Here is a 15,620-nt window from a genome sequence, read left to right as displayed (position 1 = left end):
AACGGCCGTTGCCAGGGCATTCCATGTGTCCCCAAGCACCATCTCCAGACTGTGGGACCGTTACCAGCAACATGGATCAACACATCCGGGTACGCCACCTTCGGGAACGATTGACTACTGCCACCTCCACAGCCGCAGCAATACCAGGTTTGCGCAGGATATCCGACCAGACCGTACGGAACCGCCTACGTGAGGTAGGAATTCGTGCCGGACGTCCAGTTCGAGGTGTCATCTTAACACCACAACACCGTCGACTCCGACTGCAGTGGTGCCAGATTCATCGACAATGGCCTCAACTGCGATGGAGACCGGTGTGATTCAGTGACGAGTCCCGATTTCTGCTCCGACGTCATGATGGAAGATGTCGCGTGTATAGGCGTCGTGGTGAACGTTATGCGGCAAACTGCGTGCAGGAAGTGGACAGATTCGGCGGGGGTAGTGTCATGGTGTGGGCAGCCATCTCACACACTGGCAGAACTGACCTGGTCCACGTGCAGGGCAACCTGAATGCACAGGGCTACATTGACCAGATCCTCCGGCCACACATCGTTCCAGTTATGGCCAACGCCAACGCAGTGTTCCAACATGACAACGCCAGGCCTCACACAGCACGTCTCACAACGGCTTTCCTACAGAACAACATTAATGTCCTTCCTTGGCCATCGATATCACCGGATTTGAACCCAATTGAGCATCTATGGGACGAGTTGGACCGACGCCTCCGACAGCGACAACCACAGCCCCAGACCCTGCCCGAGCTGGCAGCAGCCTTGCAGGCCGAGTGGGCCACCATCCCCAGGGACGTCATCCGTACTCTGGTTGCTTCAATGGGCAGGCGGTGCCAGGCAGTTGTCAACACACGCGGAGGCCACACCCGGTATTGACTCCAGATGACCTTGACCTTGGTGGTGTGTCCTATCACTTACTCACAATGGACAAGAGTGAATTGTGAACAATCCTGCAACATTTGGTAATTATCGGACTCACCATTCAATAATTAAATCAATTCTCCAAATGTTACGACAATGTTGTTTTGCGTTTCTTCTTTTGAAGAGTATATAATCAATAACTAGAAAGTAATACCAAAAAAAACGAAAATAATGTAGACCAGATGTCCTGACCCTCACATTTTGTTCTGAGTATTGAAACTGTCTGTTACAGTTGTCCGTGTCGCACGTGCAAATGCAATTTGATGCAGTTTTATTCGTGTGTTAGGGCTGTACTGCTATCATAATGTATTAAAACTCAGGGACATAGTTATATTTTCTAGGGATGGGAACAGTGTGGAGGAATTAGGAAGTAAAATACCATCTCCGAGAACATTTTGTATGTTTAAATCGCCTAAAACACTATTCATGATATGTAGAACTAGAAATGAAATTTAATGAGTATTTAGAAAAAAAAAGGTTTGGGAATTTACTGGAGTGAGGTAGCTGACACCCCTACCACACTAACTACAGCTCCGCACCTTGCATGCTTTTTAACAGACGTATCGTGCTATAAATCTCTCATGGAACCTGCTGTGAATAAAGGAAGGAAGGGAATGTTTTATTTAACAACGCGCTCAACACATTTTATTTAATTGGACTCCAATAAGTGTCAGAATCGTCCAATATTTTATGTGTATTGGCGTCCAACTTTTACTTATTGGCGCCCAGCTCTCAATGAGGTCAGCAAGAGGCGAAACATTACAAACAAAATTTAATGTCAAAAATGTTATTTTAATAGCATTTTTATCCAGTTTACATGTTGAATGTCACTTTCGTACCATTACGCTCAACCACGAATTGAACACAAACTTTGTTGCACGGCGTTGGATGCATCTGTTGACACTACTGTTGCATTATCGAATCGACCGGCCTGTTGACGAAGAGGAGTGCTGTAAGGGGGTGGCTTCAAACTGTTGGTGGTCGCGGAAACTTTTCGTTGTACCACCTCATCTACCATTTTGAGCAAATCGTCGCTCGTCCTTTTGTACCTGCAAACGAGGATTAGAAACATGTAATTTTCTTCTATGCGATATTGAACATGTACGCCGATATGCGATTTCTAAGGGGAGAGGGGTGGGTGATTGAATGCCGGTGGGATAATATAACACTGACATCTATCCCACATATTGTATTACCTGAATGCTAAACATATGATGAGACAATTCATGTTACATATCATTTTCTTAGAAAACATTCCATTCGTTTTTTGGGGGTATTTTTTCTTCACCATTGCAAATATCCCTTCACACGACGGGTCTATAAAATCCATAACGAACATTTAGCGAGTGTAAGCAGTCGGACATTAAATTGTTAAGGGCCTTATGACGTAGTTTTCGGTCCTTGTAATGGTTACTTTCGACCATTATAATTATACAAAATATATATACATGTACATGTAGTTACAAATAAATCCAAATTTGTGTCGGTAAACAAAACAACTAAATAAATTACTTTCTACAAGACAAACTTTGAATTATCGATATTTTGCAATTGCGTAGTTAGCAGAAAATTCCTAACTTGATATATACATGTACGTTCTATAATTATAATGTCCGAAAGGCTCCATTACAACCGAAAACTGTTATAAGGCCCTTTAGCTGAGGACATCAATGATACTTACCCTCGAATAGCTGAAGACCTATGACCAGTCCGTTCAGCTATCAGTTGCTCATCAATGCCACATTCATACAACCGGGTGGCCGTCGTGGCACGAAGGGAGTGATTGGTGTAGAACCCATTGAATCCGGCATTCTCACAGAGCCGCCTGACAACTGATAGAAGGTGTCGCCCAACGGGAACAGAACAGTACCATAAACCTTGTTTGGTATATTTAAGTGGTCTCAGATAGAAATCGTCGCAGTCATGGGGCCTGTAAAGATTAATCTCGTAGTAACATTACATATAAGCTTTATGAATTTTTGGACCATTTAGATCAAGAGAGGAAACCCGCTGCCGCCACATGGGCTACTCCTACCGAAAAGCAGCAACGGTCCTTTTATATGCAGTTTCCCACAGACAGGACAATACATAGCACAGTCTTTGATATACCAGTCGTGGAGCACTGGTTGGAACGGAAAAGAGCCCAATGTTTGACATCCGCCGAGGAGGTTCGATCCTGCGACGGAAGCTCTCCAAGCGAGCGCACAACCGACGGGGCTAAATCCCGCCCCTACATTTTGAGACACAAACACGTAACATACCTTTAAGTTTGTACTCACCGTAACGACATATATTTTTCGTGGAGTCTAACTGGACATCGTGTCGGATCTTCGTTGTTCGATCCAATCGTGATTGATTTCGGTGTCAAGTTCTTGTGCTTCAAACCACCTGCATTAGTTTCGGTGACGCCCTCAGTGTATACAAAATATCGCTCCCCATTCTTGGAAACTACCGGCCTCGGTGGCGTCGTGGCAGGCCATCGGTCTACAGGCTGATAGGTACTGGGTTCGGATCCCAGTCGAGGCATGGGATTTTTAATCCAGATACCGACTCCAAACCCTGAGTGAGTGCTCCGCAAGGCTCAATGGGTAGGTGTAAAGCACTTGCACCGACCAGTGATCCATAACTGGTTCAACAAAGGCCATGGTTTGTGCTATCCTGCCTGTGGGAAGCGCAAATAAAAGATCCCTTGCTGCTAATCGGAAGAGTAGCCCATATAGTGGCGACAGCGGGTTTCCTCTCAAAATCTGTGTGGTCCTTAACCATATGTCTGACGCCATATAAACGTAAATAAAATGTGTTGAGTGCGTCATTAAATAAAACATTTCTTTCTTTCTTTCTTGGAAACTATCTTAAAATTGGAAAACGTTCCAACGTTTAAAGCACGATGCTCCTCCCCTCCTCGGAGACAGAAATTAATGCCATTTAAGTAAAAAACGGTGTCTAATAATTTCTGAGGTGTATCTTCCCCCAAAATTCCCTTTTGCCACAGCAAGTCCTCTTGTTCACAAGAAATCACGTCCGCTTTTTTTCTTTGAATGCCTATTCCTTCCTTTGCTATAAACTTCATTTTTGCGTCCAAAATATTTCGTAAACCACTGAATTCGAAATCACTACTGAAGATGACATCCCTGCCATTTTGTCTCAAAAAGCGCTGTAGTGACATGAGTATTTCATGAATAGTGTTACCATGATATTCTTTGCCTTTTTGGGTTCTAATTTCTGTTACAAAAAAACATAGCTCTCTATTCAAATCCGTAACGGGCAGATTCAGAAGACTTTTTCACGATGCCACGAGTCAAAAATTCTAACCGCCCATTGACCCTTCTTTTCGGTGTTTTTGTTTTTACCAGAGTTTTCTAAATCGTAATACTCTTTTTTCAGTTAATGGTTTGCCGATACGCCCATTGGTAATATTGTTCTCTATTTGTTGCGTGGCTTTCAAAAGTTCTTCATCGGAATCGTTACTATTGGCGTGTACAGAATTTGGTCATCATTTAATATTTGTTGCGTGGCTTTCAAAAGTTCTTCATCCGAATCATTAGTATTAGTTAATTCGATATCAAAATCACCTTTTACTTTTAAAAGATCTTCAAAATCGGAGTCAATGCATATGTCATTTAACGAAACATTTTCATTTTTGAAGTAATGCTGGGTCAAAAACAAATCATCACCTGAATCCATTTCTAGCATGCTGTTCATCAGTGCAATAAAATGATACAATATGCGCGATTGATTGTCTTTTGTCTCCAATAAGCAGTCACGTGAGGAAAACGTTAACGTGTGCATGACAAGATTTCATGTGCATGTCATGAATTAAGCCGACATGTAGAAAAATGCATTTCAAACCGAGCACGCCAATAAGTTAGCTATATGTTTGAATAGCCGGTATTTCTATATTTAGGTTTAAGTGAAATAAACTACGAATAGACTACAATATTTGTGCACGAGGTCCCGTCATCGGCCTACCGGCCTCTGGCCCTCGTGCACAAATAGTGTAGTCTCTTCGTAGTTTATTCCTTACTTATATGGCGTCAGATATATGGTTAAGGACCACAACAGTATTGACAGAGGAAACCCGCTGTCGCCACTTCATGGGCTACTCTTTTTCGATTAGCAGCAAGGGATCTTTTATATGCACCATCCCACAGACAGGATGGAATATACCACGGCCTTTGATATACCAGTCGTGGTGCATTGGCTGGAGCGAGAAATAGCGCTGCTGTGAAATAAGTGCGCATGTGTAATTAGATGGCTCGCTCTATTGGTTGAAATATTATGAAAACATAGTTTGAAAATTTGTTATATGCAAATGATAAGTGTCACCAATCAAAGCCATTTTGACTTTTATTGTAAAGGCGAATTGTGACGGACGGTCGTGTGTGTGAAAATAAGCATGAAAATGAGCCAGTGAGAAAAAAAACCCTTTGAAGACTGGAATGGAGTTGTTTTTGTTTGTTTCGTTACATTGACTACATTTTCTGTGCATTTTAATTTGGACAATAAGAAGATTTTAACTGCAGGAGGAATTTTTTTTTTGGAGAAACAGTTAAGCTACTGATTCCCGCGAACACGTCTATGAACATGTGGACCACATTGTGTTGTTGTATAATACAGGTATATGACAGCTGGGCATGTGTACCACAACGGGGAAAATTCGTCTACATTCCCCCAATATGGATACCTAAAGACTAGTCAACTGTTAAAAGACAATACATTGCAACTGAACATGGAAAGTGTGAACGTGACGAACGGTGTTAGTAAACAGTCGCGCAGCCGTGCGCTTCTCCGAATGAACACGTGCTCATCAAATACAAGAGAAAAAATGGACATACCTCCCGGATTTCAATGTAAGTTATGACAATAAAACTTTATTGTATTATTTGTAAAAAAAAAAAAAAAAAAATACAGGAGTAGTTAAATGAAAAGTGTAGGTTTATCACGATACACCTACACTTTTCCTCAAAGTGTAGATGAATTGTAATACACCTCCACTTTTGGAGAAAAAGCGTAGGTGTATTGGTGAATACACCTACACTTTTAACAAAAGAAACCATGACAACGAGATCGGAAGTGGGGTATAAGCAGGCCCGTAGGACGGATTTTCAAATTGCGTGGGGGGGGGGGGGGGGGGCTAATTTTTATGGCTGTATAAAATGTGTTGTGCGAAACCGCGAGCGCCGCAGGCGCGAAGCCCCAAAGCCCCATACGGACCTGATAAGTGAAATGATCCATCACAATACCTACAGATTCACTCTAGATTGTAGTTTAATTAAGATTATTTAATAAAAGCATTGTATTCGAAATGTAACAGGGATTTATCATACACGGCATTGTGGTAATGATCGATGCTGTTCAAAGATAAAACAAAATAAGATGGACATCTGGTTTCGATTCTTGTATAAATATAACAAGCCAACAGACGGCATAGGCTACTTATCAACACGCATCGGAGATGGTCTCTTTGTAATAATGGCAAACTTTATTAATTGTAATAAATCTAAATTGTTAGGCTATACATGTTGGCATCCCATAACCAAAACATAATGCATTGAGATGTCATTGGTTATTTTTTTTGTATCGGGTATACTAAATGAATGTGGATTATATACTCGTGTACACAGATGAATGGATTATGGTTTAAACATAATGTTAAAGTTACATTATCTGGTTACCATATTATAACATCATGTACAAATGTGAAATACAAGCTCAAATGCATTTTTAAAAACGTCGTGTGTGTTCGCTATGAACGGATATCGTCAAACGTATACGCTTGATTCGTCGCCTGTGCCGCCATAGCTCGGCAAAGCACAAACGACAGCCTGTTGTCAGTTTCAGTTAACACGTGCGTTTGCCGATTTCAAATTGTAGGGTTCGTCTCAAAAAAGTAAAAGAGAAATCTTGCGCTGTACGAAGAACGTTCGGTTGAGGATACGGTACTAGAGTCTTTAGTTAAAACCGGTTTGATCTTGATAACGTATTATCGACAGTCGTACCTTCCTATTTTAGAATTGATATTTTATAAAGTGTTAGTAGAACTTTCAAAGTTTAGTTTGTATACTTGTAACACATTAATCATGTATATATTTTTAAAATAAAATATACTAAAGTAGACAATGAACGTTTTCACTTCTTAATTTTACGTGTTAAAATCGACAAATTCAAATAAATATTCTTTCGTTTGAAAAGGGTAAAGCTGGGTGGGTGGGTGGGTTGTTTAACGACATCAAAGATAAAGCATATGATTTAATAATCATCCGACCCCATACAACCGTAAATAAAATGTGTTGAGTGCGTCGTTATTTAAAAATATCCTATTCTTCCTTCCATCTGCTGTTGGATGTCTAACATTTGGTAATTTTGACATATAATCCTAGAGAGGAATCGGGTGCATATGCAGGGGGAGGGTATTGGAGGTCGCAACCCTTACTTGCCCAAGCTTTAAAAAAAACTGAAATGTATTTTTTTGGGGAGCATGGCCCCCATATAAACTTCGCTTAACACAGTCTATAACCCCAACCCCGCTGAAATCCCTGCACACGCGCCTTGGAAACCCGCTACATTTTTTTTTTTTTAGCAAGGGATTGTTTATATGTACCATCCCACAGACAGGGTACCACATACAATGGTATTTTTGTATACCCGTCAATGGGGATCGATCCTAGACTGACCGCGCATTTCCAAAAAACACCTTTTTAGGTCTAAGTAATGAATAAAAATAACATATAGTCTTGAAAAATGTTACGTAAATCGAACACAGTACCCTCTTCCTCTACCCCTAGAGCGTTACGTAATTAGTAACACCCCCTTACATGTAACGCGTATGCCAACAGCTGGCCACTGTCAAAATTTTAAGGCAAATCCCCCACTCACCGACCCCTGGAAAGGCATTGTACCATACCTCTATGGATATAAATGTTTTGGAGATATGAGACGACCCCTCAATCAAGACAGTTAAATTTGTTCAAAAATTGCTAAATCTCACGTGATCTATTGTTGGGGATTTCTATACTTGTGATAAGCCAATGAAAACCGAGATCGTTACGAGCCCGTCAAAAGTGTTCCACTTTCAAAATCATGGCTTTGTTTTTGACCTGGATAAGCCAGCGTAGTGAAACCAATGCGGAGTGCGGCGTCATATATGCACCAAACGTAATTGGATTTTCTGTTCTATATGCTTAAATAATAAAAATATTCCAGGGAACGTAGTTTTAAAGGAATATGGTTTGGTCAGTAGGTATGAAGTGGGACGTAGCTAAGTGGTAAAGTCTGATGCGCGTTCGGTATGGAATCGATCCCCGTCGGTGGGCCCATTGGACTATTTCTCGTTCCAGCCAGTGCACCACGATTAGTATATCAAAGGCCGTGGTATGTACTATCCTGTCTTTGGGATGGTGCATATAAAAGATCCCTTGCTGCTAATCGAAAAGAGTAGCCCGTGAAGTGGCGACAGTGGGTTTCCTCTCTCAATATCTGTGTGGTCCTTAACCATATGTCCGACGCCATATAACCCAATGGACCCACCGATGGGGATCGATCCCACACTGACCGCGCACTGGGCTACGTCCCGCCCCTATAATATATGAGAACCACGGAGAGAAAACCCGCGGTCGCCACATAGGCTACTTGCCACATAGGCTACTTTTATCGAAAAATAAGCAATGGATCTTTTTTTATTAAAGTCTGTTTTGTTTAATTATAATCACTATAGCATATTGATTAACTAACCATCGGCTGTTAAATGTCATACATTTTTAAATTCCAAAACGTAAATTTTAGACAAAACTCGTTATATTTTTCATTAGCAACGAATATTTTATGTGCACTTTTCCAATATAGGACAGCAGATACCACGGCATTTGATAATGGATCTATTGTATGCACAGGCGCGTGCGCAGGGGGGTGGGGGTGGGGAGTTGGGGGTCGACCCCCCCCCTGCTCAAGGCGAATTTTTTTTTCATATCCCCCCCAGACCCCCCGCCACGGGCTTTGCCAGACACCTCGACCCCCCGCCCCCCCCCCCCCCCCCCCCCCAGCAAAATTCCCTGCGCACGTCCCTGATGCACTTAGTCATAGACACGTAGGTACATGCTACGATTTTTGAGATACCAAACGTTAAGGCCGAAAAAAAATATAGGTGTGTTTCCGATTGCATCCCCCGAAAAATTAGGGTAGGTAGGTAGGGTTGTTTTTTTGTTTGTTTTTTTGTGTGTTTTTTTAAATTGAATACTATAATAATAATAATAATAATTATTATTATTATTATTATTTATCATTATCATTATTGTTATTGCTGTTGTCGTTGTAGTAGTAGTAGTAGTAGTAGTAGTAGTAGTAGTAGTAGTAGTATTGGTATGCACTGTTTGTGTATTTCCTTAAATTAATGGGACATTTGTATTAATTTCGTTGTTCTTAATTTAAATACTTTATGCAAACATTTGAGATGCATTAATAATAAGACCTGTTGATTTAAGTGAAGACGAGAATTAAGTTGAATTGATACGATTATATTTAATCGAAATAACCTGTACCAAGGCTATGTTCGTACATTCGGTTACTTCCGTGACCGACCAAGCTGTTCGGTGGTAGCTAATCAGGGGAAGGAACTCTATTACAAAAGCTTTTCCATAATTTCTCGATGTTTTTCGGAAGGGAATTACATGTGGCCTCAGACCACAATTAATTTCGCTATATGTTTCTATATAGCCTTAGTGGCTATAACATTTTTATTAATATCAGCAGGCCCGTGAAGTTTTGTATGTACCTTTGCCTGCATGGGGGACACATACCCTGAAAAGGACAACCCCTGTTGTCCAGCTCTTTCTCCCAGCATATTGGTTTAAACAGACACACCCTCTAAACCAGGCCGGAGTACACCCATTTTACACAAAAAGCACTACTTTTGCATGGGCCGGAATTACCACAAACAAGTCTTCAATGTCAACAAGTTACACATGTTTACAAACTACATGCTATCCCCTGTCACTTCAGTCAAACAGTTGCCACTTCATAGCTGTCTGCCATGAAATAATCACAGTCAAACAGCAGACTACTTGCGCGGTCAAACTTCCAGATTTTGGACAACCAAATGGGAAGATAACTGTAATCTGAGGCCTATCAGTCCATTTTTTCCCCTAAAAACTGGCCCACACTAATGCATTCCAATGATATACATATTAAAGCAATGCTCGGTAAGTATCGGTATGTCACCTTTAAACAGAGTATACAGAGGCTGTGTTAAAACACCTACCACAGTGCCTTGCCATGGCTAATTTTAGCAATGGAAACTTGAGGGACACCAACTTCAAAATGTAATAACTTTATCAAATTTTGGAATTTCTTCATACAATGAGCAGCTATTTTTTCTTCTACATATGTTCTATCTGCACAGTGTTGTCTTGGAAAGATTTTGAAATATTTAAAGGAAAAAAAATCAATCATTAGATTTTACTTCGTTTTTAATTAAATATTAAACTTAAATTTAAATTTTTGAGAAACAAAAAAATCTAAAACTGTGGAAAATGGGAAGATAACTGTAATCTGAGGCCATGTAGCGACCGCAGCCGCCATATTCCGAAATGTCACGAGTTTGGTTCACAATTGATAGTGTTGTTCAAGGCCAGAATACGCTTATTTTGATGACGATGTTGCACGTTTTTTGTTGTTGTTATGACAAGTACACACCTTCCGATTGATGTATATCCTGTTTCCGAAGTTGAACGACTACAAAAAGAATTTTTTTGAGGCAAGTGAAACTTTGAATACGTCTTATTTTGCCCCAAAAAGGGCGATTTCACTGAGATATTGAGATATATATATATATAGTAATATAATAAAACAGTATAAAAATAATTTTTTGGTAATTTAAAAAAAAAGCAATTTAGTTTAATTCGACAACGAAAATATTTCAAGGGAGGTAACTCTGACCCACTGACCCGCAAAAGCGAAAATATAGAACTTCACAGCAGGGACACATTTTGATAAAATTAAACGTATTTGATGCTTTGTCATTATTTATCCACCCATTATTAACTTTTTGGGTAGAATATATATCATACTGAAGCGTTATTTTTAGAAGACAATGCATATTTAATTCAAAATAACTTAAAATAATGTTTTGCTTATCATGATGACTCAGCAGTTTCTGATAGCTGAAGTTGATTTTAAAAAACATTTTGATAATGCATAACTATTCAAATATAGACGTAAATCTATTTTTATGTAAATCATTTGAATGAGTTTAGCATATGACTGGATCAGTTTTATACAAAAGAATAGTATTAATGCAATGGAAATAAATTAAACAGAATTTGTACTTTTTAAGTCTGTTATATTTGTAAATACCTTTTTGAAAGAAAATGTTTCAGGTACCATAACTTCTCACATTGTGACACAAACTTAAATTTTTTGGTAACCAAGTAACATTAAATTCTAAGTATAATTATACTTTTTCATCACTTCATCAATGAATATTACTGTTAAAAATGGTAAAGAATTAATTATTTGTAAAAGATACTAAAAGTAAAGTGAAAATAACTACATACAGAAAAAACATTAAAATTTTGAAGGTGTGTTTCATCTGATGTAATGAATATTTCTGTTTACAAATATTATGTCAAACTAATTACAATATTTGAAACAAAAAGATAAATAACCATGGTCATAATGGGTATTTTTCTTTATTCAGGAAATGTGTAGTCTCTGTGCGTCTATGGAGAAACCTGAAATGGAAACGGAGTGTGAGAGTACACGTGGTTATGAGACAACTTTCAGTAGATTCAATTATACTTCAAGCTTGATGCTGTTATGTTTTCTGTTTCCAACTGTGACAGAACCTAGAACAGAAATGAAGTGTGTGACAATAATTCATAGACAAATTTAGACTAATACTCTTTCATGGATGCTAAATTTGGTAGATCTAGCCATAAATGTTTTATTATAATTCAAAGTGGTATATAGTTATATTTTATAATAATTCATTGTTTGAATTTGTTTTTATAAAGCACTTTATTGAACTAAAATAATCATAGCTGCATTTAGTAAATTATTTAGCACACGTGTGACTGCTGTCTCATGCCTTAAGTGTTTCAGCTGCTAAAATATGTTTTGGGGATATTTTTCTGGATAGAAATTTACCTTTCTGATATTGTACGAGTGTTTGGACATTCCTTTCAAAGGTGAAATATGGCTACTTATATTGCTTTGTTTCTAATAATGATATTGAAGGTGTAAAGTATGTAAATATTTTTATAAGAAATTGATTAAACATATTGGCCAATCATTGGCATTCGTCGTGTGATAAGTTTTTACTGGTTTGAGTTAAAAGACTGGTACATATGATAAGTTTTATTGCATCTTTTATTGAAATCTTCAAGTATTCAATATTATTATGAGTCTAGGTAAAAAAAATAAAAATATTCTGAAACAAGAAGCTTATTTTTTATGTAACGTGTATCCACTTTCCATCTGCGATCTAAACCTTTATGTTTTCCTTTTTATTATTGGTCTGGATGTACATTATTGTATAAGCGTAAATAAATGTGAACTGAAAATGTTATTCTGATGTAACATTTGCATCAATTATTATGTCATTAAATTACGTATTCCAAGATTTCTGTTTTTTTTTTTGTCATTTTGGAGCGGTTTCGAACCTACCCCAAGAATACATATGTTATCAGAAATAATAGTAACCCTTTATATTTTCACTTGAAATTTTCAGAGATGCAACATTGATAACTGCTTGTAACATGTATAAGCTTACAACAGAAATGTCTCTGTTATTTTTTGGTTTACAAAAGTGGACGTAAATGACAATTAAAATCGTCATGTCGGCCATGTTTGGGTCGGGGGGGGGGGGGGGTAAAACTAGGGACGGTCGGTCGACCGGAAACACACCACATTAAAACACCAACCACAACCCCCAAAAACACAAAACAATAAAAAATAAAATAATAAACTCTAATAATAAAAATAATAAAATAATAATGACAACAAATAAACCACCTCAACTACTAAACTACTAGTATATTATGTCCTGAGACAAGAAAAACAGTAGAACAGACCAATCACCGTAAAAACAACAAGCATACTTTAATAAAAGCTGAATTGATTTTCTATTAATTCATTTGTATAAGTAATGTCAAGTAGTACATATTTAGTCACGGTATCTGCATAATATATATATATATATTATATTATATATACGGTATATATATATATATATATATATATATATATATATATTTGGTTCTTTTTAAAACTTAATTCGTTATACGTAGTTCGTTCTATACAATAACATTTTATTGGTAATAAATAGGGAAAATCCAAAAATTAAATCGGCTTTGCGTATTATTTGGCGTATTATATTATAGATTCCATACAAAGTCCATTTGCAGGGTTCTTAAATTTGAGAGAGAGAGAGAGAGAGAGAGAGAGAGAGAGAGAGAGAGAGAGAGAGAGAGAGAGAGAGAGAGAGAGAGAGAGAGTGAGTTTTAAAAACTCCTGTTTTGTTTAATACAGCAACATAATTTATTTCTACATTCTCCTTATTGAGAAAATCATTTAATGAATGTGTCAGAGAGTGCGATCATGTAGAAGCACTGTACTCCCAAAACTTAAATAGTGCGGTAGGTTAATATATCTAATATGTTCAGTGAGAATATCATTCGAATTTTGTCTATTTTATAACGGCTTTTCCACTTTTCTGCTTCTTGGTGATGACAGAAACACGGTAGCAATCGTTGCTAATCTAAAATTTGGATTCCGTCCGCTGCATACTCGATATTTGGATTCCGTCCGCTGGATACACGATCCGATCGCTCAGAAAGGTTTTTTTGCGTTGATTATTGATTCCGTCAGTTACAGAAGACCATACAAGGATGGCAAGAAAGGGCAATTGTGTCGATATTAATCATACAAAAAGGTTTTATTCTCAAAATATTTCAAACATTTGTTGTTGTTTTTTCGTAATGGATAAACCATTTTGTTCTCTAACATGTAATATTTATAGCTGGAATCAGTGTTCTGCAAATAAAAGCATAGTAAAGCAATTTTTAAATCAGTATAACAGTCCAAATCAAGTGAAGAACCGTATTAAAGAACTCCACTATCCGTCTGATCAACATTTATTGCACGATGGGTGGAAATATGTATGTTATCGATGGTTTTATTCGAATTCCATTCTTGATAATATCCAGGTGATATGGATTGTATTATAGATTGATACGGATTCCATTATGCATTACACCTAAATGTGTTAAATATCACACTAGGTTTCACTAATATTGTCAACCGACGTTACGGAAGGAAGGAAATGTTTTATTTAATGACGCACTCAACACATTTTATTTACGGTTATATGGCGTCGGACATATGGTTAAGGACCACACAGATATTGAGAGGAAACCCGCTGTCGCCACTTCATGGGCTACTCTTTTTTCGATTAGCAACAAGGGATCTTTTATACTCCCCATCCCACAGACAGGATAGTACATACCACGGCCTTTGTAACACCAGTTGTGGAGCACTGGCTGGAACTAGAAATAGCCCAATGGGTCCACCGACGGGGATCGATCCTAAACCGATCGTGCGGGCACTTTACCACTGGGCTACGCCCCCCCCCCCCCCCCCCCCCCCCCCCCCCCCCCCCCCCCCCCCCCCCCTCGACGTTACGGCGACACCTAACAAGCCAAAGCGGTATGGTCTTTGGGTGTACGCATGCGTAATCACGTGAAGAACTGCGTTAAAGAGCTCCAGTGTCCGTTTGATCAACATTTATTGACCTATGCGGTCATACAGTCCAGGCAAGCCTAATTTAGAAACCACGAGCCTATCCAACACCACATATGTTATTGTTACTACACTGGTAGTATATTGTATACATAAATATTTGTTTAGTTTCCTTCAATGTAGCCATGTGTCTCTATTGTTTCTTAATGTATTCAGATGTTCAGTTTTATACATAAATGTAGGATGAATTCCAGGATTAAAGCATGTATTAAGCAAAGTGACCTACTGGCCCGGCCCCGTCCTACTGACCAAGTCCCAAGAGTATAAAAAGGGGCAACATTTTGACCCGATTAGGTTGTCATGCCACGACCAGAAGCGGTCGGGCCCTTTATAAGGGCCCTGTGGGCAACCTAGGGAGACACCCAACATCATAGAGGTCTATAATTAACGAGCTACTTTCGATTCACTAATATCAAAACCTATATTAGCTCGGCCATTTACCTTTCGACCGACCGTTCAAAATTGCGCCAAATTTCCTCATTCAAAATTGCGCACCCTTTCTCTTTGGCATTAACGGCTCCATTCAAAATTCCATAGCACCACCACCACCCACTCGCCTGCTACCGATTCGATCGGGCTGCTGGTGCTCCCTTGCACCTGCCAGTACAGGCAGTCCCTCCCCTCCCCCCCCCCCCCTTTCCTGTCATGGACGGAGAAGCCGGCCAAGGCCGGCTCCTGTGCCCACGACAGGCGTGCGCTACAACAACTTGTTTTGAATGTGCACGTAAAATCCTATGACATGACATGACATGACCCGATTGTTTCCTGTCCTGGACGGAGGAGCCGGCCGAGGTAGGCTCTTGTGCCCAAGACAGGCGTGCGCTACAACAGCTTGCTCTGAATGTGCATGTAAAGCCCTGTTACTGAACCATTGCGGTCTCGTGGTATATATTCTTGCGC

This window comes from Gigantopelta aegis, chromosome 10 (genome assembly GCF_016097555.1).
Source record: "Gigantopelta aegis isolate Gae_Host chromosome 10, Gae_host_genome, whole genome shotgun sequence".
Classification (NCBI taxonomy): Eukaryota; Metazoa; Mollusca; class Gastropoda; order Neomphalida; family Peltospiridae; genus Gigantopelta; species Gigantopelta aegis.
Note: the sequence above shows the minus strand (reverse complement) of the source record.